At 60.6% G+C, this 20,797-nt stretch overlaps 1 protein-coding gene and 1 long non-coding RNA gene across 2 annotated transcripts in view; both read right to left on the bottom strand.

Moving 5' to 3' along the window:
• Tcf3 (transcription factor 3) overlaps positions 1-686 on the bottom strand; it is a 30,227-nt gene extending 29,541 nt beyond the window's left edge. The window contains exon 1 of the mRNA XM_027952681.2: positions 592-686. The gene's annotated coding sequence lies outside the window, so the exon portion shown is untranslated. The remainder of the gene's footprint in view (positions 1-591) is intronic.
• Positions 687-4,994: 4,308 nt separating this feature from the next.
• Positions 4,995-7,374, bottom strand: LOC139705266 (uncharacterized). The gene is made up of 2 exons (XR_011707174.1): positions 6,876-7,374; positions 4,995-6,744 (listed from the first exon to the last, which is right to left on the bottom strand). It is a non-coding gene; the product is annotated as an uncharacterized lncRNA (long non-coding RNA).
• Positions 7,375-20,797: the final 13,423 nt, after the last annotated feature.

The following is a 20,797-nucleotide window of genomic DNA, read 5'->3' as shown; positions in this document are numbered from 1 at the left end:
GGGCAGCCGGTGCGGCCCGGGAGCCCTTTGAAGCTCGCCGCGCCACCGCGGTGTTCTCGACCCCGACCGCTGCCTCGCCCCGCACTAACGCGGAGCAGATGTTCGCGCCCGGCCCCGGCCCTTCACCCTGAGCCTGCGTGCGCGCGGCGGCACCTTCCCCGCGCAGACAAAAGGACTCTCCTCCCTCCCTCGCTCCCCCTCCAAACTCCAGTCCCGGCCGGGGCCCCTCCCTGAGGAGGGGCGCCCTGGGACCACCGCACTGGGGCCCCGGGCCCCGCCGCAAAGTTGGGCGACCCCTCTGGCGCCCCCCGCGCGCCGGCCCGGGCTGCGCAAAGTTTCCCAAGTACGAGTGGCGGAGGGCGGCGCGGGCCCCTCCACGTCGGTCGCCCCCTCCGGCGCGCAAAGTTGGAGAACAATGCGGCCCGGGCGACCGGCCACCCCCAGCTGCCCGGAGGGGCGCGCACCCCACGGCGCCCGCGCCCAGCCCCCCACGCCCCCCGCGGAGCCCGCGGTCAACTTCGCACAAAGCGCCAGGGGTCCCGGGCGCGGCCCCGACGCCGCACGCCCCTCCCCGGGTCCCCAAGCGTTTACCTGCTCGGCGCGGCCCGGCACGCGGCGCGCGGGGGGCGGCGGCATGAACGGCCCCCCCCCCCGGACAAAGGGGCGTCGCGGCCGGGCCCCCGAGGGTCGCGCGTGGGCGGCGGCGGCGGCGCGCGTGGGCGGCCCCTCCCCCGCCGCGTTACCGCCCCGCGAGGCCGGCCGGGGAGCTGGGGCAGCGGTGTGCGGTGCCCGCGGTGCCCGCCGCCCGCGTCGGGTCCGGCTCCGCTCCGGCCCGCTACGCCCGCGGCGGCGGTCGCTGCCTCATCTTCCTGCGGCGGGAGACATGTTCCGCCCCGCGCCGCCCGCGCCGGCCCCGCCCCGCGCCCGCCCCGCCTCCGCAGGACCCCGCCCCCCGCGCCCCGCCCGAAGGCACTCCGCGGATCCCTCCGCCACGTCCGCGCGGCCCCGAACCCGCGCCTCGGCCTCCCGAGCTCCCTCAGGAGAGCCCTGAAGTGCCGCAGAGCCTGTCGTCTGAGAGTGAGTGATCCCGGGGCAGATAGGTCGGCCAAGGCACGGGAACAAGCTTGGAACTATCTTCCTACGCGGAGGTGCACGCGAGCTGAGAGTAATACCATGACGCAAGCGGAAGACCCGTGAGATTGAAAGATAAAGCAGAGCCTCAGTAACCAATCGGAAGCTGTAAAATCCTGCATGGCGGGGCTTCCAGCCATTCGTGAAGTAGCCCCGCCTCAGTCCGTTGGCCCCCACGATAGAGGCGGGACTCTCCGAGCGAGAGGCCGCGAGAAGCTAGTGGGTATTGAGGTTTTATTCTCAGGTTGGTGTGGCCGCCCGCCTGGTCGCGTCAGCTTGGTTGTATCTGAGTTTCTAGGGGTGGCTCCGAGTGCTTGTGTATTGAGAACGGGCATACCAAGCCAGGAGGTAACATTGTGTCCATTTTACTGGCGGGGAAACCGAGGCTTGCTTCGTTTCAGGTTCAGAGAGCTCCAAGTGAAACCTGTGCTTTTGCCTACTTGGTGTGTCTCGGTTTCTTCATCTTTAAAATAGATTTTGGACTTGAGTTTGGACAGAATCAAGTCCGTATGTGACTTTGTGATTCTCAGCTGTCCATTTTGGTCAAACTTTCCGCTCATGCCAACCGGCTCTTCAGCCTTTGAGGACCGAGGATCATGCAGAATCAGAACAATAAAGTAATAATCAAAAACACAGTCTTCTAAGGCTTGCGGGGTCCCAGAGAGAAATCAGCTCCCTTCACTTGGCACCCTGAACCCTCTTCCCACACGGTCTGTAGCCCCCAGTTCACAGTTGAGTGCCACAGGGAGTGGAACTGAAGGGGAGGAAGAAAAGTGGGTGTCGGGGAGGCTGAGGCACAGGGGTGCCTAATAAAGCTACATGGCAGCTAGACTCACCCTCCGTCCGACCCCTTCCAGGCCAGAGCCACTCATCTCCTGCTCTGCAGAGATGGGTGTGGGTCTCAGGGAGCAGCCTACACCCCTCCGCACTGAGACCTTGGGCACGTTCTTGATATTTTCTGCTTTTCTACTCAGTTTCCCCGTCAGGAAAGTGGAAGGAAGGGTGCAAATACACACACACACACACACACACACACACACGTGCTCACAGCTCACGCCTCATGCTCGAAGCCCTGGAGCGCCTGGCTCTGGAGGGAGGGTGCCTCAGCCCTTACAGTGGCCTCTGGCCAGTTTTGGCACTCTCTAGCCCCAGCTTGGGGCTTTCTTGAAAGCTGGAACTGAGGCCTCTGGGAACCCCCAGCCTCTCAGTGGGGGTCAGCCCACCACCCCAGTCGTGCTGGGGAATGGACCCTAGAGTTGGGGCCAGTGTCCCTAGAGCCTCTTCAGTTTCACCCAGGGACAGGGAGAAACATCCAGTCCAAAACCATCCCATCCCTGAGTGCAGACAGACAGCACACCAGGGTTGGTGCTGGGCATTGGACACCAGTGACCCCAGTGCTGTCCTCCAGGGCGAGGAGAGCTGTCGGAGACCATTAGTCCCACACGTGAGCTTTTCCGGGGTTGGCTATCAGGCCCCCATGCCCAAGTGATCCATTTCACTAAACAGATGAGGAGACCCAGAGAGCTCCCTGAGGGGCCCCAGCAGCCTGGGGCTCACACCTGCTAGGAGGCTCTCCCAGAACCCACAGCCACCATGTCTTTCCTGGGAGGCCATCTTGGGGCTGAGTCACAGGGCGGAACAGCCCATGGGGGGCCCCCCTTGGTTGCCACCTCTGCCTAGCCCAAGGCCTGGGTGCATCCTGCAGGGCCTGGCACCTGGACAGGCCGCCAGTGCCTGGTGCCAGGGCCCCTCGAGGGCAGCCCACAGCCCTGGTGCCCCACCCCCTGACTGCAGCCTTTGTTCTGTGGGCACCGTCACCAGAGCCTCTGCACCTGCCACTGGCCCTTTATTCCAGCCACACCTACTGTGCGCAGGGCCTGAGGCCTGTACCCGACCCTTTCTGGTGGAAAGATGAAGTCAGGGATGAATTCCCACCAGGGGAGCACAGAGACAACAGCTGCAGGCGGTGGAAGCTTCTGGAAGGCAGACAGTAGGTGTACAGGCACCGGCGCTTGCCGCGGGTAGAGTCAGATTTATGCCTTGGGTTTTCCCTTATCTCCAGAGCAGGTCCCTCGGAGCTCTCCACCTGCCTCACCCCCTGTTCAGCATCCCGTAGGAGGAGGGCCAGGGCCGGCAGCAGACTCACAGCAACCCGACTCAGGAGCTGAAGCCACAGGGGTGGGGGCCCCCGCAAGGTGGGGGCTTCTTGCTCCACTCAGAGTCCTGTCCAGGGGCTGATCCCAGGACATCCAAGTTCAGCCCACTGCCCCGCAGCGCCTGGGCTTCGCTCACCGGGCTGAGACATTTCTCCTCCTGGGCTTACGGAAGCAGCTTCTCCAGCCTGTTGGTGGGGCCTGGGCGGGGAGCCTCCTGGGACACAGGGTGGAGAGCCCGCGGAGGGAGGAGACGTGGTCACGTTGGGCATAGGATGGACAGGTGTAGCTCAGTGGTGTGAGGCCCCAGCTTGTTCCCAACATCCCCTTAAAACAAACAAACAAACAAACAAACAAAAAAACCTCAGAGGGAAGCTGAAGGCTGGGCCACTCGGTGTCCCCAGGCCTGGTCACAACTTCAGCAGTTGTTCCTGATCACTCCCCGCCACCGCACTGCAAGGAGGGGAGGGCACCATGAGAATCTGACCCCTGACCTCCACGCAGACTTGTCCTGGGTGCGGAGGGCCAGGAGGGCAGGGCAGGGTGGCTGAAGGTGACAGGAGAGCTGGCCTTGAAGCCCCTGCTGTGGTCTGACCCCACTGGGGTCCCCTAGGGCAGAGACTCTTGGGCTGTGGCCACAGATAAGGAGCAAAGGGAGCCTCCCCCGCGGAGGAGGCAGAGGGAGAGGCGGTGGCCCCAGGGTGGGGCCAGGCAGGCCATGTTTAAGGGATGAGGTCTAGGGGGCTGGACAGCAGAGAAATCGAGGGAGGACCAAGGTCGGAGACAGGGTCAGGACCTGGTTCCCTGCAGGAAGGCCTCGGGGCCCCAAGGGGCTGAGCAGAGGAGGGTGGTGGCCTGCTTCGTGCTGCCCCGTGGGTGAGGGAAAGGGAGAGAAAGTGGGGCTGTGGGCACGGCCTGAGGCCCAGAGGAGCCTCGGGAGGCTGAGGAGCAGCGACCCTGTGCCAGTGGGTGAGGGGCCGCCCCGGGCAAGGCCGGGAACTCACAGGGACAAGAGGTCCGCCTACCAGGGGAGTGTCCAGCCCCGTGGATGGTGCCTGGTGCAGCCAGGAGGGGCAAGAACAAGTGAGTGGAGGCTCCCCATCCCACAGAGCCCTGGCCCCAAGCTGAGCCCCAGCTCTTGCCCACCTTGGACTTGGCCCAGAACGCCAGCCACACCCCAACCCAGCTGAGCCCCCAACATGGACAGAAGCCCCATCCAGGCCCAGGGTGGTCCTGCATGTAGCCCAGCCTGCTCTCCCCAGATGCCCCCACACCCTGCCACCGGCCATCACCACCTGCTACAGTGCCCTACCGTCTCCTGGCCAGGTGCCCTGGGGCCTGTCGCACCACATTCCGGACAGCCTGTGCAAACATGGGGTGCCTCCACATCAGCCCCCACTGGGCAGTGTCTGGCCCAGCTATCCCTGGGGGGGGGCAGGAACAGGGAGGCCAACAGGTCACTCCCACGTGCCTAACCCAGGTGGCCCCTGCTGACCTCTGGGTGGGGTTGCCCCTGCCCACTCTGGGCCTGATGGGGGCGCCCCTTCTTCCCAGGGGAGCTCTGGAGCTCTGCCTGGGGAACAGAGACAGCATTCCACTGCTGAGAGGCTGCCTCAAGAGGCCCCTTGCCTGAGGATGGGCCAGGTGCCCGCCCAGCCAGCTCCTTAGAGGGAAGGGCCACGCCGAATATCCTTAGGGCCTGCACCGTGCTGAGTGTGTGGGTTTTATTGGGGAACCAAGTAGGGAACAGGTCTCATGGGGCAGGAGGAGGGTTGGGGATCCAGGTGGAGGTGGTGAGATGGCAGGAAGAAGCCGACTTCACAGGCTACAGCCTCCCCCAGACAGAGCAGGACTCGGGTTCCGCAGACCTGAGGGTGTGGGCAGGATCAAGGCAGGGAGGCAGGGGCTCTGGCTGGAGCCTGGGTCTGCAGGGGGCTGCCAGGGCCCAGGAGCTGGCCAAGGTGCTGTGACCCCGAGCTGGAAGGCAGGGTGGCGAGGCGCGGCTGAGCGGGACCACTGGGAGGCGAGGAGGGATTGCCGGCCATTGCTGGGCCCTCCTGAGGCATGCCGGGTGGTCCTGTTCCACCGGACGCCAGCCTTGGCCTCCTCTGACCGCCTCCGCTGCCTGCGCCTGGCTGTCCCTTCCTGGTCCCCAGGGCAGGCCAGGCTCCCCACCCACTTCACCACCTCTCAACTTTGCCTTGTGGGGTTGTGGGTCACTGGCAGCAGATCCGGGGCCCCAGGAGAAGAGACTCCCTGCCTGGTTCTTGCACTGAGAGGTACTCGGACTCGCAGGGCCTGAGGGGGCGCAGGGCTCCGGGCTCACTCCTAGGGCTTGGAGTGTGAGTGCGGCCATCCCAGGGTCTGCCCTGGTCCTGGCCCCTCCATGTGTGAGCTGTGCCAACCTGGGTGGGGGCTGCTGGAGTCAGGACCCTGTCCCCAAGCCCCATGGGGGAGAAACCGAGCACGGGTATGAGGCCCCACGGCCAAAGCCAACATCCCAGTGATAAGCCGGGCAGGCTCTGCGCTTGGGACCACCCCAGCAGGACCGGGTGGGGGCGGATGATGACGGACAGGAGGGGCGCCTGTGAGCTGCTGCTCCACCGTGCCGTCTTTATGCCCCACGATGCCCTCGACCCTCTCACAGCCCACTAAGCAGGGGCCACGCTGGGCCTGCTTCACAGAGGAGGAAACCGGGGTCCCCAGAGGCTGCAGGGGTCACACGTGAATCCTCCTGGCGGGGCTACCCCTGCAGGGTGGGGAGAAAAAGAAATGAGTTACAAAAGCAGGTGTTGAGGGGGCATAGGGAGGAGGTGGGCTTGCTTCCTCCTTTGGGGGTGCTGGCCAGCTGAGGATCCCAGGCCTCTGAGCTCAGGCCTGACCCCTACCTGTCCTTATGTGGTTGGGAGTGTTCAAAGGAAGGGTGGTGTGGAGCAACAGCTCCCCTAGTGTCCCAGAGGGGCCCCACCAGGCCTGTCAGGTGGGCGGGGAGGTCTGGTGGGTGGAGAATACCTGGATTCAGCTGAGCTCCCCAGACTCCTGGGATCAAAAGAATCTCCACAAAGGTGTGGGGAGCACAACCACTTCCTGGTCCTTTTAGGGGGCTGGAAAAGGCACAAAGCTCAGAACAATGAAAGAAAAACCTTTTACTATACATGAACATTAAACACTACAGATCATAACCAGCTTGCAGATGAAGCTAGGCAGAGATGTGCTAGCTGGGGAGAAACATGTGCAACATTGTAACAGATGGAGAATTTGTGTCCTTGGTATACAAAGAGTTCCTGCAAATCAATAAGAAAAAAAAATCCCAGAGCACTGGGCAAAGGAATGAACAATTAATTCATCCAGAAGTAATAGAAGCTGAGTGTGGTGTCACATACCTGTCACTGCAGCTACCTGGGAGGCTGAGGCAAGAGGATCACAAGTTCCAGTTCAGCCTGGGCAACTTAGGGAGACCCTGTCTCAAAATAAAAAGTAAAGAAGGACTCAGTTGGTAGAGTGCTTGCCTCACATGTGCAAGGCCCTGGGTTCAAACCCAGCACCCAAAAAAGAAGAAGAAGGGTTGGGAATAGCTCAGTGGCAGAGCACCTCTGGGCTGAATCTCCAGTGTTGCAAAAAATAATAGAAATGGCCACGGGATAAACAGAGACAAAAAATGTAAAGTCACTCCTGGTGAAAGGAATACAAAGGATGAGCAATGGGAAGGCACTTCTTGTCTTCAGTTGTCAAGATTATCAAAGCCTGGCCGAGCTGGCGTGGCGGATCACGGGGAGTGCTAATCGCGATAAAAAGACGACATCTTGCCCGTGCAGTGGCCACATCTGTCGGAAAGTTCCAGGGCAGCCTGCCACTTGGCAAGACCCTGTCTCAGCATAAAACGAAAAGGGTTGGGTGCAGCTCAGGGTGGAGAGCTCCTTAGCTGGACAAGGCCGAGCTCGATCCCAGCCCTGCAAGAAAACACAGAGACAGGGCAGAAAGGGCGGGGCGTAAGGCCCTGAGAGAGGACCCTGCAGAGCACCTCCCAGCCGGAGCACAGTGGGCCTGGAGAGGCCGGCGCTGCAGGACACCTGGGAGTGACGCAGTGGGACCCACGACGCCATTCAGGGGAAAGATTCTGTAAAGGAAAAAAGCAGATATCGAAACAGTGCAGGAGGAAGTGCCCAGGGCGCGGTGGCCACGGGGACGACTTTCAGTTCTTCCTTCATATTTTTATTTAAGAAGCGGGAGACCTCCGTCAGCCTGGGCCTTCTCCTAAACCAGCATTTAGGGTGGTGGGCTCTTTTTCTTTTTTTCTTTTCTTTTGGTGGCACTGGGGACTGAACCCAGGGGTACTTAACCACGGAGCCACATCCCAGCCCCTTTTTTAAAATATTTTTTCTATTTCATTTACTTCTGTGCGGTGCTGAGGATGGAACCTGGGGCCTCACAGGGGAGGGGCCAGTGCTGCACCTGAGCCCGCCCAGCCCTTGCCGGGCCCTTTGATGTTTTGAGACAGGGTTTCCAGGTTGCTGAGGCCGGCCTGGAGCCGACGGGCATGGCCACTGTGTGCGGCTGCCACTCCTTTCCTTCCCTCTCTTTCTTGTTAGCCGTGTTTTTTGATCACTACATAGTGAGCAAGCAGGTTTGCAGGGTACAGTGTGGCAATTTGACACCAGCACATGGTGCACGGTGGTCAGACCAGGGCACAGCATTTCCATTTCTCAACGACGTTTTTAACTTTCTTATGTGCGCAGGAGGAAGCCAGCACAGCACAAGTGCCTTGGCCTGGAGGAGGGTGGCCCTGGAGGAGGGTGACCCGGGAGGAGGGTGGCCCAGGGAGGAGGGTGGCCCTGGAGGAGGGTGACCCGGGAGGAGGGTGACCCCGGGAGGAGGGTGGCCCAGGGAGGAGGGTGGCCCAGGCCACTGAGGCGTGGTCCCCTGCAGCTGGGTCCCCGGGCGCCTGGCAGGTGCTGGGGGAGCAAGGAGGGGTGGCCCCTTCCCAAAAGGCAGGGCTGGCCGGCCCCAAGTGGTGCCTGAAGGAACTGGGCACAGGGCCCCAGGGAGACCCTGGGCCTCTGGGCCCCTGTCTTCCTGCTCACGTGAAGGCTGGTGAAGAGTGCCTGCTCCTGGTGTCTCAGACCTGCCCTCTGACCCTCCGGCTTCTGGTGGGTGTGGCCCCTTCCCAGCCCCAGTCAGTCCCACAGCAGACAGGGCACTGGGTTCCAGGCTGCCCACACCTCCATCTGCAAAACTACACAGAGAAAAGCAAGCGGCCTGTCCTCCCAGCTGCCGGAAAAGGTGGAGGCAGGAGGGTGGCAAGTTCCAGGCCAGCCTGGGCGACGTGGCAGGACCCCATCTCAAAATAAAGTAAAAAGGGCTGGGGTGCGGCTCAGTGGTGGGTTGCCTGCCTGGCATGGGCAGGGCCCTGGGTCAATGTGGCGGGTGGGAAACAGGCCAGCCACATCTAGGCAGTGAAGCAGGTAGGTCTGTGCTGTCCCTGTGGGTGGCCTGGCCAGGGCAGTGACGCCCACCCAGGGAGGTAGAGCTAGAAGCAGACACCCCAGGCCAGAGGGGGTCAGGACAGGCCTGGTGGGAAGAGGGAGGAATCCAGGGGGAGGCAGGTAGGGCCACTGGCCAGGCCCTGCTAGGAAGGCTGTCCTCTTGACCTGCTCTCCCGTGGCCCCTCCTAGCCTTGCTGCCCACCCCCCTCAGGGCTTGGGCCTGCACGGCCCTCGCCCACTGGCTTGTTGCCCGCCTGCACCAGCCACATCCAGGGCTACCTCACTGCCCGGTCTGGCTGCCGTGGGTTCATGTCCAGCCTGGGGTGAAGAGGCAGGGGTGAGGGTCCCCACTTCATAGGCGAGGAACCGGAGGCTCAGAGGAGGAGGCTGAGGTCACACAGAGGGGCCCCAGGAGCCCAGCAAAGGTATTTCCTGGACCCAGAGCTCCGCGGGTTCCCCAGGCAGCTGGTGGGCCACCAAAGGGCCAGCCTGTGTGGCAGTGGCAGCTGGGGCTCCCCACCCCCACGCCGCCATGCCTGGGAGGGAAGGGGGTGACAGCTGGCCGCTGGCTGGGGGCCAGATGGGAGCCTCTGCTGGGAGGGGCCTGGCTCCGCCTCTCCCCTCCCCCAGGGTCTCTTTCCGGCTCTCAGCCTCTCTTCTTCTCTCCATCTCCCTCCCTCTCCCTGTCCTACAGTGAGGGAGCTTAGGACCCCACTGTGCCTCTGCCCCCCAGGGAGGCAGATGGGAGGTGCTATCAGGAGCCCCCTTGTGAGCCTGCTTCCCATCTGCACAAGGTTTGGGGGTACGGCCTCTGGACGGCTGGGCCAGAACATGGTGTGGAGCTCCAGGGTAAGAAGTCTTTACTTCCCGGGGCTCCTGGCCTTTGCAGCAGGAGCAATCGTGAAGCTGTCACAGACCAGGACCAAGTGGCCAGAGAGGGGCAGGGAGGCCAGGAATGATCCTGGTTGGAGGCATAGCCAGTGCAAAGGCCCTGGGGCTGGGGTCACCTCGGCACGTTCTTGGTCCCCACCTGCAGGTCTCAGGGAGGTTGCCTTTGCCCATGTCCCCCTTGAGGCCCCATTGCCCAGGCCTGGAGAAGGTGGGTGACAGTGGCTGTGTGGGACCTGGGGAGGGCACTGGGCCTCCATCCTCCCCCTTCAACCCCCAAACCTCTCTGACAATGGAATCCTTCCTAGAAACATCCTGGAGGCTGCAGCTTAATCACCTTCTGATTTGCATTTTTGCATATTAATGACAGGAGAGCTGCTAATTTTGCTGCCTTATTTGAAAGGCGCAGAAGCTACAGAGGGTGGGGGAGGGTGAGCAGTGGGGGCACCTTCCTCACCTGGCCTGGGGACCAGCCTTGGGGTACAGGGCCTCTGCCCCTGGAGCCACCCTACCTCGGCAGTCACAGTGACCCAGGGGTCATGAGGTGCCTGCCTCCCGGCCCACAGGAGGCCGTGTGGTGTCTCTGCCACCCTTGAGCTTGGAGCCGCACCTTGGCGTCACCAGGGCAGTGGGATTCTGGGCCGTGTCCTGGGAGTTGCGTGTCTGTGAAGTTGGGAATCCGACATCTTTCTGGGTTAAGACTTTGGATTCTGTCCCCTACGGGTCCTCAGCCATCCTGCTCACCTGCTGCCTCGGAGACGAGACCTGGGCCCTCAGACCAGCTGGGCTTCAAGGGGTCTTTCCGGGCCTGCCTACAAGGGCCGCCCTGGGCCTCAGCGCAGCATGCAGGCCTGGCCGTGCTCCTGGGCGCTCCAGGCCCCCGAGGGCCGCCCCAGACCTGCAGGGCCGCGTGTTATCCACTATCTGCTCCCATCCTGCTTGGTCGGGGTCAGTGTTCCCCTCCTGATGCCGTGGAAAATGAGGCGCAGGCACCCAGGTCGGGTGCTTAGGGTCACACAGGGCCCTCTCCTAATGCGCCAGGGGAGGGACGGGGCAGGCTGGGGGCTCCCTGATACTGGGGCTCAGGCCGCAGGGGTGCACTGGAGCACATGCTGCCACCTGCCAGCGCCTGGAGGTGAGTGCAACGGCCTTCCTGGGGCGTGGGGGTCCCGCCCTGCACAGGAGAAGGTGGACTCAGGACCTCGCCCCCGGCAGCGAGATACAAATTGGCAGCGCCGGTGGGAGGCGGGCTGGGGAGAGCTGGAGTGTGAGAAAGAAAACCGGGGTCCCATCTGGGCTGTCCTTCCGTGACCCCTCGGACCCTCGTCTTGACTCGGGCTGTCCACTCTAACCCACATTGACCCTAGGTGGCAAGGGGCCCGGGACCTGGCGCTTGCAGGGATGCTCTGCAGCAGGGCCACTGTCCACCAGGGGGCGCGCGGCGTCCAGAAACCTGAGGGTCGGGTGGCGGGCCTGAGGTGTGCAGGCGCCTGTCGGACAGCTCACAAGAGCGCCTGGCTCTGCACGTGGACACTCCTGCACCTGTGCCCGCACACGTGCTCGTGTGTGCTGTGGCTGTCTGCACATTATGCTAACGCCCATTCAGCACGCCACACGTGCTGTCCACCAGCTTGGTCCACCGTGCTCCTGAGTATTCCAGCACGTGTGTGTCTGTGCTTACGTGCACGTGCCAGCGTGCTCGTGTGTGCACCCACTTGTGCTGTGCTGTTCCTTTGTTTTGTGCCCAGGTGTGTTCATGCAGATCAGCCATATTTGCACATATCCACACACTTTCGCACGTCTGCACTTGGTAAGGAGTGTGCAGTGTTCCCGAGTGTGCACACGCATTAGCACATTCGCATGTACACGTTTTCATGTGTGACCTGGGCATTGGTGCATGTTTGTGTCCTGGACAACCCAGCCACAGATAGCCAGTCTACTGTGGCAGAGCCTGTCAATGGGGGCGTTTCTGACACCCACCTCACTCCTCCCCATCTCAGAGCCAGATGGCGGCTGCCTCCCTCCTCCACACCGTCTCCACCTGTGAATCCTGCCCATCCTGCAGGACCTGCACGATCGGCCGGCCCCTCTTTGAGGACACCCTCCCTGCTCTTCTGGGGGTGCAAGGGCCAGAAGCTACTATGGAGAGCAGGCAGAGGGACGGCTCCGTAGCCCAGCCTCTGTCCCAGCCCTTCTAAGCGGCTTCTAGCTGCCAGTGGCTGCTGCCTCTGGACTGCGGAGTCTGCAGAGACGCCCTCCAGCGGATGTTCCCTGTAGGACGTCCAGGTTGGGGGCAGGTCTGTTCCCAGGCCCACTCCCTGGGCAGTCAGCAGAGCACCTGCTGGCAGCCCCCCTCCCTCCCTCTCTCCCTGCCTTCCCTGGCCCTGGCCCTCCCCAGCCCCCCACCCCCCCCGTGGACCATCTCCTTGGCAACAGTGGCCATGGGGTCAACCTCAGCATCGATCTCCTCTCACCCCTGCAGCCCTGACCCTGGACCCTGAAGGTGATGAGGAAGTGGGGTCAGGCTTCGGTTTCTGGGTAGGAACTGCAGAGGACAGGGCTCTTCACCAGAGGGTGAGCACGTCCCTGGGTGGTCTAGAAGCCTACGAGGCCAGCCAAGGGTGGTGGAAGGGACTTGCACGACAGAGTGACCATTCACTGGGCTTCAGTTACTCTACTGTAACAGCCCCGTTAACCTTGGCACTTCAAGCCCAGGTAGGGCCACTTAACATGCCTGGAGAGTGGACCAAGTCACAGCAGGACTCTTCTCTCATCCCAACTGACAGGGGGAAGGAGGGCAGCAGGTAACTGCCTTGTCTCAAAGGGACAGGATTGGCACTGGAAGTCACCTGGGAGGTCTCCAGTCAATCACAGGCAACCCTCTACCCGCATCTAGATGACTCCTGTGTGTCCCCCAGCTGTCCTCCATCCCCACTTCTAGATGACTCCTGTGTGTCCCCATGTGTCCTCCATCCCCACTTCTAGATGACTCCTGTGTGTCCCCAGCTGTCCTCCATCCCCACTTCTAGATGACTCCAGTGTGTCCCCAGCTGTCCTCCATCCCCACTTCTAGATGACTCCAGTGTGTCCCCATGTGTCCTCCATCCCCACTTCTAGATGACTCCAGTGTGTCCCCAGCTGTCCTCCATCCCCACTTCTAGATGACTCCAGTGTGTCCCCATGTGTCCTCCATCCCCACTTCTAGATGACTCCAGTGTGTCCCCATGTGTCCTCCATCCCCACTTCTAGATGACTCCAGTGTGTCCCCATGTGTCCTCCATCCCCACTTCTAGATGACTCCTGTGGGTCCCCAGCTGTCCTCCATCCCCACTTCTAGATGACTCCAGTGTGTCCCCAAGCTGTCCTCCATCCCCACTTCTAGATGACTCCTGTGGGTCCCCAGCTGTCCTCCATCCCCACTTCTAGATGACTCCAGTGTGTCCCCCAGCTGTCCTCCATCCCCACTTCTAGATGACTCCAGTGTGTCCCCAGCTGTCCTCCATCCCCACTTCTAGATGACTCCAGTGTGTCCCCATGTGTCCTCCATCCCCACTTCTAGATGACTCCTGTGGGTCCCCATGTGTCCTCCATCCCCACTTCTAGATGACTCCAGTGTGTCCCCATGTGTCCTCCATCCCCACTTCTAGATGACTCCAGTGTGTCCCCAGCTGTCCTCCATCCCCACTTCTAGATGACTCCTGTGGGTCCCCAGCTGTCCTCCATCCCCACTTCTAGATGACTCCAGTGTGTCCCCATGTGTCCTCCATCCCCACTTCTAGATGACTCCTGTGGGTCCCCAGCTGTCCTCCATCCCCACTTCTAGATGACTCCAGTGTGTCCCCAGCTGTCCTCCATCCCCACTTCTAGATGACTCCTGTGGGTCCCCATGTGTCCTCCATCCCCACTTCTAGATGACTCCAGTGTGTCCCCAGCTGTCCTCCATCCCCACTTCTAGATGACTCCAGTGTGTCCCCAGCTGTCCTCCATCCCCACTTCTAGATGACTCCTGTGGGTCCCCATGTGTCCTCCATCCCCACTTCTAGATGACTCCAGTGGGTCCCCAGCTGTCCTCCATCCCCACTTCTAGATGACTCCAGTGTGTCCCCAGCTGTCCTCCATCCCCACTTCTAGATGACTCCAGTGTGTCCCCATGTGTCCTCCATCCCCACTTCTAGATGACCCCTGTGTGTCCCCATGTGTCCTCCATCCCCACTTCTAGATGACTCCTGTGTGTCCCCAGCTGTCCTCCATCCCCACTTCTAGATGACTCCAGTGTGTCCCCATGTGTCCTCCATCCCCACTTCTAGATGACTCCAGTGTGTCCCCATGTGTCCTCCATCCCCACTTCTAGATGACTCCAGTGTGTCCTCAGCTGTCCTCCATCCCCACTTCTAGATGACTCCTGTGTGTCCCCATGTGTCCTCCATCCCCACTTCTAGATGACTCCTGTGTGTCCCCATGTGTCCTCCATCCCCACTTCTAGATGACTCCAGTGTGTCCCCAGCTGTCCTCCTTCCCCACTTCTAGATGACCCCTGTGTGTCCCCATGTGTCCTCCATCCCCACTTCTAGATGACTCCAGTGGGTCCCCAGCTGTCCTCCATCCCCACTTCTAGATGACTCCAGTGTGTCCCCATGTGTCCTCCATCCCCACTTTTAGATGACTCCAGTGTGTCCCCATGTGTCCTCCATCCCCACTTCTAGATGACTCCTGTGTGTCCCCAGCTGTCCTCCATCCCCACTTCTAGATGACCCCTGTGTGTCCCCAGCTGTCCTCCATCCCCACTTCTAGATGACTCCAGTGTGTCCCCCAGCTGTCCTCCATCCCCACTTCTAGATGACTCCAGTGTGTCCCCAGCTGTCCTCCATCCCCACTTCTAGATGACTCCAGTGTGTCCCCATGTGTCCTCCATCCCCACTTCTAGATGACTCCTGTGTGTCCCCATGTGTCCTCCATCCCCACTTCTAGATGACTCCTGTGTGTCCCCATGTGTCCTCCATCCCCACTTCTAGATGACTCCAGTGGGTCCCCATGTGTCCTCCATCCCCACTTCTAGATGACTCCTGTGTGTCCCCAGCTGTCCTCCATCCCCACTTCTAGATGACTCCTGTGTGTCCCCATGTGTCCTCCATCCCCACTTCTAGATGACCCCTGTGGGTCCCCATGTGTCCTCCATCCCCACTTCTAGATGACCCCAGTGTGTCCCCCAGCTGTCCTCCATCCCCACTTCTAGATGACTCCTGTGTGTCCCCATGTGTCCTCCATCCCCACTTCTAGATGACTCCAGTGGGTCCCCATGTGTCCTCCATCCCCACTTCTAGATGACTCCTGTGTGTCCCCAGCTGTCCTCCTTCCCCACTTCTAGATGACTCCTGTGTGTCCCCAGCTGTCCTCCATCCCCACTTCTAGATGACTCCTGTGTGTCCCCATGTGTCCTCCATCCCCACTTCTAGATGACTCCAGTGGGTCCCCAGCTGTCCTCCATCCCCACTTCTAGATGACTCCAGTGTGTCCTCAGCTGTCCTCCATCCCCACTTCTAGATGACTCCTGTGTGTCCCCATGTGTCCTCCATCCCCACTTCTAGATGACTCCTGTGTGTCCCCATGTGTCCTCCATCCCCACTTCTAGATGACTCCAGTGTGTCCCCAGCTGTCCTCCTTCCCCACTTCTAGATGACCCCTGTGTGTCCCCATGTGTCCTCCATCCCCACTTCTAGATGACTCCAGTGGGTCCCCAGCTGTCCTCCATCCCCACTTCTAGATGACTCCAGTGTGTCCCCATGTGTCCTCCATCCCCACTTTTAGATGACTCCAGTGTGTCCCCATGTGTCCTCCATCCCCACTTCTAGATGACTCCTGTGTGTCCCCAGCTGTCCTCCATCCCCACTTCTAGATGACCCCTGTGTGTCCCCAGCTGTCCTCCATCCCCACTTCTAGATGACTCCAGTGTGTCCCCCAGCTGTCCTCCATCCCCACTTCTAGATGACTCCAGTGTGTCCCCAGCTGTCCTCCATCCCCACTTCTAGATGACTCCAGTGTGTCCCCATGTGTCCTCCATCCCCACTTCTAGATGACTCCTGTGTGTCCCCATGTGTCCTCCATCCCCACTTCTAGATGACTCCTGTGTGTCCCCATGTGTCCTCCATCCCCACTTCTAGATGACTCCAGTGGGTCCCCATGTGTCCTCCATCCCCACTTCTAGATGACTCCTGTGTGTCCCCAGCTGTCCTCCATCCCCACTTCTAGATGACTCCTGTGTGTCCCCATGTGTCCTCCATCCCCACTTCTAGATGACCCCTGTGGGTCCCCATGTGTCCTCCATCCCCACTTCTAGATGACCCCAGTGTGTCCCCCAGCTGTCCTCCATCCCCACTTCTAGATGACTCCTGTGTGTCCCCATGTGTCCTCCATCCCCACTTCTAGATGACTCCAGTGGGTCCCCATGTGTCCTCCATCCCCACTTCTAGATGACTCCTGTGTGTCCCCAGCTGTCCTCCTTCCCCACTTCTAGATGACTCCTGTGTGTCCCCAGCTGTCCTCCATCCCCACTTCTAGATGACTCCTGTGTGTCCCCATGTGTCCTCCATCCCCACTTCTAGATGACTCCAGTGGGTCCCCAGCTGTCCTCCATCCCCACTTCTAGATGACTCCAGTGTGTCCCCAGCTGTCCTCCATCCCCACTTCTAGATGACTCCAGTGGGTCCCCATGTGTCCTCCATCCCCACTTCTAGATGACTCCAGTGTGTCCCCATGTGTCCTCCATCCCCACTTCTAGATGACTCCAGTGTGTCCCCATGTGTCCTCCATCCCCACTTCTAGATGACTCCAGTGGGTCCCCATGTGTCCTCCATCCCCACTTCTAGATGACTCCAGTGGGTCCCCATGTGTCCTCCATCCCCACTTCTAGATGACTCCAGTGGGTCCCCATGTGTCCTCCATCCCCACTTCTAGATGACTCCAGTGTGTCCCCATGTGTCCTCCATCCCCACTTCTAGATGACTCCAGTGTGTCCCCATGTGTCCTCCATCCCCACTTCTAGATGACTCCAGTGTGTCCCCAGCTGTCCTCCATCCCCACTTCTAGATGACTCCAGTGTGTCCCCATGTGTCCTCCATCCCCACTTCTAGATGACTCCCTTGTGTCCCCCAGCTGTCCTCCATCCCTACTTCTAGATGACTCCAGTGTGTCCCCAGCTGTCCTCCATCCCCACTTCTAGATGACTCCAGTGTGTCCCCATGTGTCCTCCATCCCCACTTCTAGATGACTCCAGTGTGTCCCCAGCTGTCCTCCATCCCCACTTCTAGATGACCCCTGTGTGTCCCCAGCTGTCCTCCATCCCCACTTCTAGATGACCCCTGTGTGTCCCCATGTGTCCTCCATCCCCACTTCTAGATGACTCCAGTGTGTCCCCAGCTGTCCTCCATCCCCACTTCTAGATGACTCCAGTGGGTCCCCAGCTGTCCTCCATCCCCACTTCTAGATGACTCCTGTGTGTCCCCCAGCTGTCCTTCATCCCCACTTCTAGATGACTCCAGTGGGTCCCCATGTGTCCTCCATCCCCACTTCTAGATGACTCCAGTGTGTCCCCATGTGTCCTCCATCCCCACTTCTAGATGACCCCAGTGTGTCCCCATGTGTCCTCCATCCCCACTTCTAGATGACTCCAGTGTGTCCCCAGCTGTCCTCCATCCCCACTTCTAGATGACCCCAGTGTGTCCCCATGTGTCCTCCATCCCCACTTCTAGATGACTCCAGTGTGTCCCCAGCTGTCCTCCATCCCCACTTCTAGATGACTCCAGTGTGTCCCCATGTGTCCTCCATCCCCACTTCTAGATGACTCCAGTGTGTCCCCATGTGTCCTCCATCCCCACTTCCAGATGACTCCAGTGTGTCCCCAGCTGTCCTCCATCCCCACTTCTAGATGACTCCAGTGTGTCCCCAGCTGTCCTCCATCCCCACTTCTAGATGACTCCAGTGGGTCCCCAGCTGTCCTCCATCCCCACTTCTAGATGACTCCTGTGTGTCCCCCAGCTGTCCTCCATCCCCACTTCTAGATGACTCCAGTGTGTCCCCAGCTGTCCTCCATCCCCACTTCTAGATGACTCCAGTGGGTCCCCATGTGTCCTCCATCCCCACTTCTAGATGACTCCAGTGTGTCCCCATGTGTCCTCCATCCCCACTTCTAGATGACTCCAGTGTGTCCCCATGTGTCCTCCATCCCCAATTCTAGATGACTCCCTTGTGTCCCCCAGCTGTCCTCCATCCCCACTTCTAGATGACTCCAGTGTGTCCCCCAGCTGTCCTCCATCCCCACTTCTAGATGACTCCCTTGTGTCCCCCAGCTGTCCTCCATCCCCACTTCTAGATGACTCCAGTGTGTCCCCCAGCTGTCCTCCATCCCCACTTCTAGATGACTCCTGTGGGTCCCCAGCTGTCCTCCATCCCCACTTCTAGATGACTCCTGTGGGTCCCCAGCTGTCCTCCATCCCCACTTCTAGATGACTCCAGTGTGTCCCCAGCTGTCCTCCATCCCCACTTCTAGATGACTCCAGTGGGTCCCCATGTGTCCTCCATCCCCACTTCTAGATGACTCCAGTGTGTCCCCAGCTGTCCTCCATCCCCACTTCTAGATGACTCTAGTGTGTCCCCCAGCTGTCCTCCATCCCCACTTCTAGATGACTCCAGTGTGTCCCCATGTGTCCTCCATCCCCACTTCTAGATGACTCCAGTGTGTCCCCATGTGTCCTCCATCCCCACTTCTAGATGACTCCAGTGTGTCCCCATGTGTCCTCCATCCCCACTTCTAGATGACTCCAGTGTGTCCCCAGCTGTCCTCCATCCCCACTTCTAGATGACTCCAGTGTGTCCCCAGCTGTCCTCCATCCCCACTTCTAGATGACTCCAGTGTGTCCCCAGCTGTCCTCCATCCCCACTTCTAGATGACTCCCTTGTGTCCCCCAGCCTCATACATCCCCACTTGTAGATGACTCCAGTATGTTCCGCAGTAGTCATGTATTTCTGCTTTCAATATTTTATTTTTTAGTTATTGGCGGACACAACGTCTTTGTATGTGGTGCTGAGGATCGAACCTGGGCTGCACGCATGCCAGGCGAGTGCGCTACCGCTTGAGCCACCTCCCCAGCATATTTCTGCTTTTAGATGACACCCTTGGGTCCTCTCGTTGTCCTCCATTCTCCCATCTAGATGATTCCTGTGGTTCCCTCAGCTGTCCTCCATGTCTTCTTCTAGAAAACTCCAGTGTGTCCTCCATTGTCCTCCAGCGTACTCTAGATGACACCTTCAGTGTCACCCCACCAGTAGCTCTTTGTTGCCCCTCTGGCAGATTCCACCCTAATGGCTCTAGCCAGGCAGGCGCACCCTGGGTCTGGTCTTTGCATTGATGCCCTTGAGCAGCCAGGAGATGACCCAGCACACGGGAGACAAGGGCCTCATAGAACTTACTGGCTCTCTCCTGTTCCAATGTCCTGTGGGGACACCCATGAAGGACATCCTGGTTATGCTGGGGCCACAAGGGCCCCAGCAGTCAATGAGCCAGTCCGAGGGACATTGATCACTAAATGCATTTGTATAGATTCTGGAACAGGTAGTGTGGGTGGCTGTGAGGGAGACCCGGCATACTGGGCCAGCAGGGCAACACAGGAAGGCGAGCACCTCTGACACCTGTCCTGCTCCCTTCTGGGAAGAGCCTCAGTTTCTCCATCTGGGCAACGGGGAAGCACACTAGGTATTTCCCGTAAGGGGCACCCACGACGCAGAGAGGTCAGCTTATGGCCCAGGCAAAGTCTGGAGGACCAGCAGCTGGAAGTCTATCCTGGGCCCTGTAGGAGCCTGCGCGAAGCTGGGCAGGCTGCTGCCCCTTTAAGAACCTCTTTTTGGCGCCGCTGCGGGGTTATTGATCGTAGCCTTGGAAACACGATTAGATTATCGGCTGGGAACAGCAGCTGGGGAAACAAGCACCAGTTTCTTGTAAATTCAGGGCAGGTTACCCTGGGGCACACTGCTGGGGCAGCCCTGGCCCAGAGCTCCCTGGGCAAATGGGGGCCCATTTTGTGGGTTTGGAAACTGAGGCCTGGTGTGCTGCAGAGCCAGAAGGCTCCTTTACTCACGCCTATGTGAAGAGCCTACTGTGCGCTGCTCCCGCTGGGCCCCTGCTGGGCCACACATTCCCTGATCTTCACCAGGGCGCTTGATGGGGGGACTTCATCCCATTCACAGATGGGGAAACTGAGGCCCACATGCATGGGAGCAGGAGGGCCGGGCCGGGCAGGGGTCACCCAGGGGGAGGCAAGGCCACGCTGGGAGATGGGCTGTGGGACCTTGGGGTGGGGAGGCACCTCCCCACTGGTTCCCAGGTGCCGTCCTGATGACGGTGCGGAGGCAGCCACAGGGGCTCCTCGGGGCTTCCCACCCAGGAAAGGCGCACCTTAAGCCAGACCCAAAGGTCAGACCCCGGGGCCACCTCCTAGGAAGGGGACCTGAGGCCCCGAGCAGGTGAGGAGCTGTGAGGTGGAGGCTTGGCCTCTAGGGTCTAGTGGCCACGGGTTCAGGCTGGCTTGGGCCACAACCACCCAGCACCACCTTCAGCCCCTTCACTGAGGGCAAGAAAGGAAGGGCCGCCCCACGGGGTTCCCAGACACAGCAGTCCTTTCTTGGGGGGTGGCTTGTCTATGCCCAGGCCCGCCCCAGTAGGCTGGAAAGGCCCTGCACACAGCAGGAGCCTAATAAATGGAGAGTGCTGAGGGGGGACACAAATGGGAAAGACAGCCTGGGGCTGACCCGACTCTGAGGCCCAAGCGCAGGAGCCTGGGTCCAGGGGCCTGTCCCCCGGGCTCAGGCCCTGCCTGGGCTAGCAGAGGCCCTGCCCCTCGGCCCCTCACGTCTCTCCCTCGGCCCCTCCATCTCTCCTGAGTCCTCTGCCCAGTCATCCTGGCCTCAGCCTCATCCGTCCCCTGCGCAGCCAGGACCGGTCCCCTCCCCAACCTCTGGGGCCCTAGGGTCTCTCCAGGTGCCCTGCCCCAGTCACAGCCTCGTGGGGGTGCCACACCTCAGAGCCACAGATGTGGAGGCTGACAGAGCCCCTCCCGGAGGCCCCCGAGGTCCTGCAGCTGGTGGGCGGCTGCC

The sequence above is a fragment of the Marmota flaviventris genome, chromosome 1 (genome assembly GCF_047511675.1).
Source record: "Marmota flaviventris isolate mMarFla1 chromosome 1, mMarFla1.hap1, whole genome shotgun sequence".
Taxonomy (NCBI): Eukaryota; Metazoa; Chordata; class Mammalia; order Rodentia; family Sciuridae; genus Marmota; species Marmota flaviventris.
Note: the sequence above shows the minus strand (reverse complement) of the source record. Positions and strands in the feature narration are given on the sequence as shown.